This window comes from Stylophora pistillata, chromosome 8, assembly GCF_964205215.1.
Source record: "Stylophora pistillata chromosome 8, jaStyPist1.2, whole genome shotgun sequence".
NCBI classification, from domain to species: Eukaryota; Metazoa; Cnidaria; class Anthozoa; order Scleractinia; family Pocilloporidae; genus Stylophora; species Stylophora pistillata.
In genome coordinates, this window is record NC_142526.1 from 33,028,319 (window position 1) to 33,039,909 (window position 11,591).

At 40.3% G+C, this 11,591-nt stretch overlaps 1 pseudogene across 1 annotated transcript; it reads right to left on the reverse strand.

Moving 5' to 3' along the window:
* Positions 1–218: 218 nt before the first annotated feature.
* Positions 219–10,913, reverse strand: LOC111319466 (patched domain-containing protein 3-like; annotated as a pseudogene). Its single transcript, XR_015990277.1, has 3 exons — positions 10,789–10,913; positions 1,941–3,051; positions 219–1,624 (listed from the first exon to the last, which is right to left on the reverse strand). The product of XR_015990277.1 is annotated as a patched domain-containing protein 3-like (transcript).
* Positions 10,914–11,591: the final 678 nt, after the last annotated feature.

Below are 11,591 nucleotides of genomic sequence, written 5' to 3' on the forward strand. Positions count from 1 at the left end.
ACCCGAAAGGCCATTGGGACTCGGATGAGGGCGACTAGGACCGCTCAAAAAAGGAGAATAATACGGTAACAATTTCGGGACTTTGGTAACTAACCGCTTAATTAATAAAGGTTCGACTGAAAAAACTTATCTCAGCTAAAATATAAAAGAGCCAAAAAAAGTACAGCAGAAATTTGATCATGTTGTGAAATATGTGCGTAACATTTCTAAAAGGGAAATGAACTTTTGAGCATTTATTAATATCTAAAATGATTTAAAATGCCATTTCTAAACTTTTTAAATACCTTTCAAGTTTTGGAAATGTCTTTAATTGGAACTGTTTCCTTACGTTTAAATGATAACTCGCAGTTTTCAGAGTGTTTTTTAGAGTAAACGTAAGTCAAATAGCCTACCTTCAGTTGATAACAAAACTCCTGACTCTCTATATTTGATGGCAAAGTTAATTATGATTAAATTTAACTTCATTTTTAGCGAACTCTATAGTTACGATCTGGGTCTACTTTGCAAACGACACGTAACAATTCGAAACGGAATGCGCAATAAGAATTTTTCACATCCCATATGCACAAGCAATTGCACCTTCAACTGAGAGTCAGTTTGTCAAATATTTCTTTCCTAACTATATTTAACTGAGATCTTGCTATAGGAATAAGGCACTCTTATTACATAGTTCCTTCTCTCCCTTGTGGATGTTCTCTTGCTGAGACTTGTGAACCAACGATTTTTAAGGGATTGGTCCACAATTTTATTATTCAGTCTGTAAATCCTATTCAAGGCAAGCTCTCGAACAAACATCGAGCAACAAAGATCCTCTCTCGGCCCTGATTGACCAGTGAGAGTGCGCTTACTTCGTCAATCACTTTTTAAAACTTATTATATAGCTTTTCGAACTTCAGAGTGGTTATACATTTTTAATATTTCTGCACGCCTTCTACGCTACAAATCGATTTCATGCTTCCCACGGCCGAAAGTAAAAAACTGCCTTGGCGAGTTCACTAAATCAAGGTCGAAATCGGGGAGTTATCTTCAATTGAGTTTCGACAAACACCTGAAAGCAATGGCGATATTTCCACACGCTTCTTCCCGCGTTAGATATGGTATTTTGGGTCCCCATTGGCTCCACTTGACAAAAAATTTTGTTAAGTCTCTACGTTACTTTGGCTAAGGTTTTACGACACTCAATCAGCTTTTCAATTGCTTGAATGCCATCGAAGCGTGGTCCCGATTCCATGCCTCAGTTGAAAACTTGTCTTCTCGAGGTTAAAAGTCATTTAGTTGGCTTAATTAGCTAAGTGAGCAATTGTATAGTATAGAATCCTGCAAGGCCTTAGGCCCTTCTTTTAGACGTTTGTTTCCCTGTCACATTCATCCATTCTAGATTCAGGAGCGCAGACTGCATCCACTCTGCTGCATTTGTTTCCTTGTTTCTTGGAACTGTCCTCAAGTGAGCGAGGTCTGATTTCAAGAGCTGGTGTCCAGCACAGCAAGGACAAATGAACAGGCAAGATACACAAGCCATGGAGAAGACCAAGCACAACGATGCCGAAGAACATTTTGAAGAATATTCAAAAGATCTGTGATGCGGCAAATGCAAGAACGACCATGCCAAGGAAGGTACTGAATCCTAAAGAACAAGTAAATAAAGCACAAATCAAATAAAACAATGTTAGAGCGCTGAAAAAATGGTCATCGGGTTTTTACAGTCTGGAGGTAACTCGATTCAAAAGAAAATTTGGAAAATAATTAAACAAATAGTTTTTTTAAACCGCATATAAAGAAAATCACCTTCACGACAAAGTTACGTCCAAACGTATAATCTGTGGTTGTCCCTCGATGTGATGTACTCACAACAGAATATTCATATGAGAAAACTGGATCAGCGAGTCTAAAATGTGCGAATTAAAAACGAAAAAACAAACTGGAATGCACACTTAACTAGCCTCCCATGAATATACTTGCTCCTAATGTACTCAAGGCATCTACTACTCGTTCATTGACTGTTGCCTCGTTTGACGTTATGTGCGCATGCGCGATATGTGCACTGTAATCGACTGCAAATCTAATGGCCATAACGAGGTTAATCATAGAAACAGAGTTAAGAAAAACATTCCAGATGACCATCAGTCCAAATAAATCGCATGTCAGGGCCGCAAAGTTCAGCACCACAAAGAACGTAACCGTACAGTCCACCAAAAAGGGACTGGTAAGAATAAGTACTGCTATGGCTGCGATTTTAAGATTCCTTACGGTTTCCCTGGAGGTAATGGCCTACCGCTCAAAGTATATGAAGAGTCGATTAATTGGAAAGGCATCCAGTTCCGCTTCTCTGTGATATCTTCATAAAGTGTGAGCATAGCGTTTTTCTGAGTGGTAGAGCCGCTGGTAATTTTCATAAACCCAAAGATGCGAGAAGCTTGCAATTTACTGCCATCCTCGGTAAACTTCAAATCTTGACTGAAATGAGAATAGGCTGGAATGCGAAGGAATTCTCTGAGGGCAGGCAAGAAGTTTGGGCCAGTGATACTCTCATTGGTTTGTTCAGCGTAGAGGGAGAATGTATCCATCCAAGATAACAAACGGTCTCTGTAGTATTTGTTTTCCGTCACGATGTTTGTCAGTGCTCTGATGTTTTCGTGAGTGCAATATTTCTCATAATCTATCACGCCAGTCTCCACGATGCTCACGGCAACAGAAAGTTCAAACTGTTTTTCTTGAGTGGTCAAAAACTGTTTCAAGTAAGAGTCATCCTTTGCTAGAATTCTTCTCTTAAACGCCTCGTCTACATGGGTAACTCCATAAATCCCAGCTCCAAGCAGCCCCAGAAAGATAATTATAACCACGCTTTTTGTTGCTGGAAACATCAAGAATTTTCAAATGGGCTCCTCCAAGGCTGGCTCTCCATCTTTGGGTCGCAGTGCCATGCAGCATGGGAAGCAATCTCTGCGACCAGATTTAATTCTTCTTACGTCATAGGTCATTATGGCCACAAAAAAGGTGACAATGATTAGGAATGATGACGTTACCGTCAGGGCAGCGTAGATGCAGAAATATCTGCAAATAAGATGATTTAAACATTTTAGATTAAAAATAGAGCATACATAACAGCCATCAATGGATACGTAGTTGAAATCGAAGCATTTAACTATAAATGTGTCTGGAAAAATTCCGTCATTTTGATATCATTCCAAGTTTACAGTGAAGTGGAGGACCCTTTGGGAAAACTTCGTAGCAAGTGAAAAGGCCTGAAATGGCAATCCTTTTATTCTTTGTAATGAAGTGCGTCGAGATTTGTTAACATCCTCAGAACATTATTTTACATTTACATTTAGATAAATAAAGAATTAAATACGTAAATTGAAGCAGGAGGTAGATCAGTGGGCTATTTACAGAGCGCAGCCGAGGATTTGAACTAAGGGCTACCGAGAACAAATCCAGTGAGTGGCAGGATTGAGGATTTGAACCCGGGACACCGGATTACAAGTCCAACACCCGATCCACTCGGCCATGCCGCCTCCTCGTTTTTACATTTATATAGCGCAGACTTCTATGTGGATATTTTCAGTCGCGCTTAACAGTAACGTAAGGCTGAGATCGGACGTCAGCTTATTTATCAGGCGCCTCTGGCAGCCGCTTCAATTCATGTAGCGATCTCACCTTCCCACCCATCCCAGCCCGGGGAGGACATCTACTACACAGTAATCTCGTGCATAGAAAATTGACGTCTCCTGCCTCTAACCCTGCAGTAGACGGGACCTACGGCTTTACGTCTTATCTGAGAAGACGAAGCAATGTGAGTGAAGCATCTTGCTTGAGGACACAACGTCATGCCCCAGCCACGACTTGAACCCGGGCCAACCGACCCAGAGTCCAGCGCACTGACCACTGGACTACTCACGCCCCACCACGATGCATTTAGAAGAAGCGAATATTTTGCCACTAATAGCCACCGTTAAACTGCTGGTCCGACAGAACTTCGCCTTTTACCGTAGAGTACATCGGGATTTTGGACAGCTGAGGCTTCAGGTTGATGCGTTTTACAGCTGTAAAAAACGGCTCTTTAATCGGTTCCATGTAAATGGTATGAAAAGCGCGTTTAGTACCAAGAATGCGCCAGAAGATATCTCTTGCATACACTGCCAGATGTTGACCGAGAATTTCAATTGATTGGGATTCTCCAGCCACAGTAACACTGTCTGCATCATTCACTGCGGCTATGTCGAGCTTGTGGCTTAACTGTAAAGACTCCAATAACGCCCTCGCCTTTTCCTCGGACATGCCTAAGGCCGCCATACCACCGTCTTCAGCGCATTTATCTTGAAGGGTGGACTGAGCTAGGACTAATTGAACTGCTTCTTTCACAGTAATGATGCCGGAAATACAGGCAGCTGCAAACTCTCCTAAGCTGTGCCCAATGATGGCAGACGGATGGATTTTCCATGACATTAGCAGTTTTGCAGTCGCATATTGGATGGCAAAAGTTGCCGGCTGAGCGATGTAATTCTCAGAAATTCTTGACTCTCCTTCGGTAGCCATCAACTCATCCATGAGATTCCATGTCGCACCTAGATTCTTAAGTAAATTGTTCACCGCCGAGACAGCGTCTCTGAAGGTGGCTTCACACTCAATTAGTTGTCTCCCCATTGCATACCATTGCGATCCTTGACCACCAAACATGAAAACGAATTTTCCGTTGTTGGAAACCAGCTTATCCCAACCCACGGATTCATCAGCGAATTGTGACAAAGACTGAGACGCTTCAGCAATGGAGCTGAAGGGAACTGCCAGTCGGTGCGGAAACGGACTACGGCGTTCATTCAAAGAGAAGCACAAGTTTTCCACGGTGGTTTCATCCACCTTCTCCATATTATCTTCAATCCATTTAGAGTACTAATAAGCCGTCTTCTGTAAAGCTCTTTTAGAACGCGCTGAGAGTGTGAGAACATTACTTCGATAAAAAACACTTTCTTCATGCGACATTTGCTCCGAAGTAATTTCGCGAAGGATTAAATGCACGTTTGATCCACCAAAACCAAACGAGTTTACAACAGCCACTCGCTGTTTCCCATCCTCTTTTATCCATGGCTCAGTCGTTTGTTGCACAGATAATTTGTTTTCCTCCAGCTTTAGCTTTGGATTTAAGACCTGAACGTTGACGGTTGGTACATACTCCTTGTTTTTTATCATCAGCGTCACCTTGATTATGCTGGCAAGACCGGAAGTAGATTCTGTGTGATTGAGGTTTGACTTGACGGAGCCGATCCGTAATTTTCGCTTTGGTGATGTTATATTTCTGGAATATACATCAGCTATGGAGGTGACCTCAACCACATCTCCGATTGCAGTACCTGTTCCATGCGCCTCCACGTAATCCACATCTTTTGCAGTCAATCCAGACTGTTCTAGGACCATCTTAGACAATTCGGCTTGTACTTTCCGGAACTGGAGAACAGTTTTTGTAGGCCTTTTGGAAATATCCTCCTTTCCCTTTATCGCTCACGCTTTTTTGCTCTCGTGCTCCCCAAGAAGTTTGCTAGTCTACCTCGAGCACCTGCTACACAGGATAAACCACTTTCATAAATGGCTGCTGGATTGATATTCTTTTTTTTAAATTCAAGTTAGCCTCACTAGCCTCGCTTGAGATAATGTATTCTTATGAGTTTTGAACTGGAGAACAAGGCCAGAAAGGCTAATTTGAATTTAAACAAAAGAATAGTAATCCGGCAGCCATTTATGAAAGTGGCTAATGAGCCAAACAAACATTATTCTGTTTCTAATAATCTCACTGATAACTTATTTAGAAAGTGGTAGTCGTAGACCTTATAGCTTTCCCCTCTTCCTTAGCCCTACTGCAGATGAAATGATAACAAATACTACACTCTGCTATCGTCGAAACTATTGCTCAAAATGTAACGATTCCGCGTTCAAACATTCAAATTGCTTGGCACCTTTTTGGACAATAAGCTATGTTTGCCCCGTTGCCAACCCAAGCAAAACATACTCGTGTATTTGGTCGTTGATTTTGTGCCTTTTAGCCAAGTAAAGATAATCATCACCACGACTAAGCGAGTCACCAACTCTCGGAATGCTATGGGATCCTCGAACCAGCGTTCCAAAATACACCGAATGGAATAGACGGGTCAAGGCATATTGAGGCTCAAAAAGATTTTTTGTGAGGAAACTGCAGAATCTCCAAGAAGTCGACAATAGGATAACAAAGTTCTTAACTATCAAATGACCAAAACAATTTGGAATTAGTTGCAGCAAGCGGACAGTCGGCTTACGACAGAGAGTACAACGACCGCCGGACGATGTTCGTAAATGATGATTTAAACAGTAGAGTGTTTCTGTCGAGGAACTTTCGGGTGATAGTTGCCCCGCGGAATTTAATGTTCTTAAAACAAAGATGCTACTTTTAAGAACATCAAATTTCCAAGGGGAAACTATCAAACCGATAGTTCCGAGACTTAAACACTCTATTGTCTTTATTGTACCTGTCAGAATTGAAAAGTCACTGTTTTTCCGATCTGCCTAACTTCGCGGCCGTCAAACCATTCAAAATTTTTCACGGATGAGTACTATCCATCTGGGTATTTTCTGCGGACGGGCACTATGTGCTGATAGTGTCTCTCCGCGGATTAACACTATCACGTCACGTGATCAATTTAAACCAATAGGAATCGGAGAAAATTTAGTGGTGAACTATAATGCGACAGAGTATCATTACTACAACTGAACGAACCGAGTAAGTAAAACGAACAGAGTATATCTTAAACCGACGAATAAGTGTTTATAATGAACGGAGCAATATTAACTAGCCGAATCATAGAAGTCTGTGCATGAGACAGGATATCATTTTTACAACCGACCAAATAGGTGCGTAGAACATAACAATCACGTTGCGTCATCTGGGTCAAAATTACAATGGAGGCTCTATTTCAGTTTCAGTTTCGATACCTATCTTTCTATCCTCTATGATTTTCGAAACAAGTCTTTCTTTTTACCATTAATTTACTTTCTAATAGTAGCCATTAAGCTGCAGACTTATTTGCGACTAACATCTTTCTCGAAATTTCCTGCTAAAAGTTCATACTAAATGCGCATTTGTTGTGGTGAATGATATGTATACGCGAAGTCCGAATTTTGAATTGTAATTTTCATTTCCTGCACTCTATTACTTACTTAAGGATCCAAAATCGATTATAACTTTTCTTGATGGCGCTTTATATGCGCTTCTTCGTCCAACGACTTTGGTCTTGACTTTGCTTCTAATGCGATGGAATTTTCCTTCAGCTGACTCACCGGTTAAATTTCCTACGAGTTAAAACTTACCAGATTTTCTGCGAAAAATCACAGTTCAAATTTTCTGCGAAGTAAAACTTATCAAATTTCTGCGAATTCTTCACCGATCAAATGGCTAAGAGGTCATATGACGTTGTTGGGGAAAACAATGCAATTGAAACTCTCCCATGATGCACCACCCGCATCAATTGTCACACATCACACAATATTTTTTTACACCCCTAGAGCGTTTTTTTTTGTACCGCTGCGAAATATAATCTACAACTTTAAGCTTTCGTTTCGAAATGGATCCAAATGTGATGCTTGAATGTCGCAACGTCTTCTGGAGATAAGACTTCATGAAAAATTCAAATAAGGGCAATGCATAGATATCAACGACTAGAACATTTGCTTCGGCACTTACCGCAGTGCTAAAGACTTCTTGATTGGAGGCTAACTATGCGTTAAATCAAACGGGGGTTCGTGCTCATGACACTGTTATAAATGAGCACAACCGTTGATTTGGCTATCGGTTGTTAACGGGAAGTCGACAGCTGCGACGAAATCAAATCCGACGTTGGCTATATACCAATTCGGTGGTTGTGCCCGGGCGGCAAACCTCTCAACTTCACAACTGATCTGAAAGTCAGCTCTGAGTGAGTAAGTAAGCGTTTATCAAAGAAGAAAACGATGCCAATGTTCGCAAGGCCATTTTGGCCACTTTCCGGCTTTACGACGAGGCTACGAGGCTAGCTCTAATCGATTTAAATTTTACTTATTCGCAGATGATACTAATCTCTTGTATGCTGATAAAAATCTTAAGTTACTCGAAACCATAGTTAATGCTGAACTCTGTAACATCTACGATTGGTTAATCGCTAACAAGTTATCACTGAATATAAAAAAATCTAACTTTGTTATTTTTCGGCCTAGACAGAAAAAACTGAATCACCAAATAAATTTGAGAATCTTTGACCATCATATTAACAGTTATATTTCTCTAGAACGTAAGGAATTTATTCAATACTTAGGAGTGCTTATTGATGAAACTCTTTCATGGGGTCACCATATTGCTCATATTGCATCCAAAATAAGTAAATCAATCGGCGTTATCTCCAGATTAAGACACTTTGTACCCCTTAGTACTCTAAACCACATTTACAGGTCACTTATCTAGCCCTATTTGTTGAATGGTATAGTCCCGTGGGGTCAAGCTGCAAAAATTCATAGAGATAAAATTCTAATCCTTCAAAAACGCGCCCTTCGCTTAATGTACTTTGGTGACTACAGATCTCATGCAATTCCGTTTTTTGTTTCTTCTCGTTTTCTTCCTTTGGATATGCTTTACTTTAAATCAGTTGCCATCATGATGCATGACATATCCAATAATTTGTGACCTTCTAACATATCTAACTTATTCACTTATCAAGCTAATATTCATCCCCATAAGACAACATCATCTTCAAGAGGCGACTATTTTGTTGAAAGTTCAAGATTAGATATACAAAAAAGGGCATTTCAAGAAATGGTGTTAGAATCTGGAATAGCTCGTCTTGTCAAGTGCGCCAGCTATCAAAATACAATTTTAAGAGTAAAATTCGTGATTTCCTCCTCCAGAGACTCGAAAAATATGACGATCATATTGATTTGTCTACTTTAATAGCACAACTATAAAACCCCAGCTTGTTCTGTTTTCTTGCCGTAACTTAAATGTATTAATGTAGTTGTAATTTGTCTAGAATTTTTAATCGCTTGCTCTGTAAATCATTTTATTTTATAAAATACGTCAAACACTGCCCGCCTCGACTACCCTTTGCTAACTGCGGGCAGAGGATATTTTTTGTAATATTGTGATATATTATTAAACTTTCCTTAAACTTTCATTTCATTAAACTTTCATTACGAGATTCTTCGTGTGGCGAAAGGGTGTTGTTACGAACTGCTGCGTATGCCTGTGCCTCTTCACAACTGCTGTGTGTCGTATCTGCTTGGTGTACCAAGACGTCCGTTGTAATATTTTAACTAGAGTTCTGAAAAACTTAAGTTTAGGTAATTAACTAACGGCAAAAGTAGCCCGGTCAAGGTCCAGAGTGATTTTAACCTTGCGACAGTGATTTTCCCGCCAAACTTCCTATATCTCGTTAACCGGCGAAATTTTAACTGTGTTAAAGAAAGGCCGAACAAAGTGTATTCTCACTCCTCCATTAATCAGTTTTTTAGGTCAATTCGGTTTAAAGCTAGCTTTTGAACAAGCTCCGACTAGAAGAGCCAAGTAAAAACTAGCTTGAGGTGGATCGGCCGGTGGAGAAGGTTTACGAAAAAATAGAAGAGTATTCCTCGCGCTACGCAGTAAATTTCATATGGCCGCGTGGTTTGTTTACCCGATATTTCGGACCACGTGACCAATCTATGACGTGTGAAGCTAATAAGGTCTATCTGACAGATCCCTGATCCGTAACAGGTTTGATTGATTGTCTATTTCATTTTGACGACGGGATCCCATTGAAATTTCTTCAAATATGCAGGCCGTCTGGATTAGTCTTTTCTGATGAGAAACTGGTTCCGCAACATAGGGATAACCTCTTAACTTCCTTTTCTGGAAGCATATTTTCCCTTTCCTCTTAGTGTATACATAGTCTGCTTCTGGAATAAATAAAGTATGTGTGTATGTATGTAGTGTATAAGTGCCTTAATTATCTCGTTGAAATTGCAGTGGGATGGATGCAGAGGCTGCGCGCCTGTTGGAATTATTGGTGAAAAACTTGTGGGAAATTTGACCGGTTAGTCAAATAGCATAGAATTTAATCTCGTGGAGTCACAAGTGCAACTTGGCTGATATTTCGCGAAAATTTGATGTGTGGAGAATTCAAAGAAAATTTGACAAGGTTTAATTCGCAGGAGATTTGACCGGTTAGCAGATGAATTCGATGGCATCAAAAGCAAGACCTAAGGCGTTTGGTGAAGAATCGCGTTCAAATCGTCAGCAAGAAAATTTGTGATACGAGTTTGGTTCTTTCAATGAACAATCGTACGCGCAACCTTGGACCACGCTAGTCCAAATAAGTACGCAGCAATAGGTGTTAATTGAAAGAAAATGCCATTTGTAAAGAGAGGGACTAGTTTCTAAATTCATCGAAGATAAAAGGGATAGATTGAACCTGACATAAAGTTCGCATGGTAATTTTAATCTTTACATCGTGCCACAGAACTGCGAATATTGTTATATAAGCCATACTCTTCTTGGAAGACAAGAATATCGACTGCTAAACTTTTGCGATTCGGATCACTAGTACAGACGAATTAAACGGCCCGAAGGGGCATTGCATTATCCTTTCCGGGAATGTTCCTACGCAAATGAAATCAGAGTCATTTCTGCCATATGTACAATTTTTACATGGCTAAGAGCCGAAGCGTTATTTTCTTTCAAAAGAGGGAAGGAAGTTTTCCCTGGGTATGAGGCAAATTAAGTAAGGAAAACAAAACAAAAAACAGCCATAATTGTGTATGTACCGGCCTCCCGAATGGCTCGAATCGCTGTCCAAATCAGCTTCTAACTCTAGCTCCTCCATAATCGGATGTTAGTCCTTGAGGCTAACTTAGAATGTCCAGAGGTGTTTCAGCAAAGACACTCTCCACACGAATGACACGAAAACCCTAGAGCGACACTACTTTATAATTGGATGGGATAGTGGTACGCGGTGCATTGTTTGACTGTTTCGTCTCTCAAGTAACAAAACATTTCATGGAATTATCTTTCATACCCATCCGCTTCAGATTGTAACGCAAAATTTTTATGCTTTTGCAGTTTCAGTTTTGAAACCCGATTGTGCAAACAATTAAGAACTTCCGTGAACAAATATTTTTTTCGTTAACGTTATCCGCGAGGAATGCTTAGATCATTTTTGTACAGGCTATAAAGGTTCTCTATTTCTTTTAAAACTGCTTTAAAATCCTTTACTCCTTTTCTCTTTAATATTTCTACTTTCGTGAGCGATCGATAAATTCGTGTACACAGAAGCCTAAAGCATGCATTACGGTTCCTTACATTTCTTTCACGTGTCTCTTCGCTTGAAGGCGCAGTCTGCACGCTTCACGTTCGGTATGATGTAAGCTCACGTTCTAAGGAAGCTAACTTGTTTAAGTACCATTTCAAGGTAACTCTTATTCTGGTTAGTGGGGTTAGCTCTCATTAAGGTTCCTTCCTTTTTTCACGTGTATTCTTACTTACACGTGCCGTCTGCACGCTTCACGCTCGGTATGATGTTACCCACGTTCTCAAGTGGTTAACCTGTTTATCTATCATTTCAAAGAAA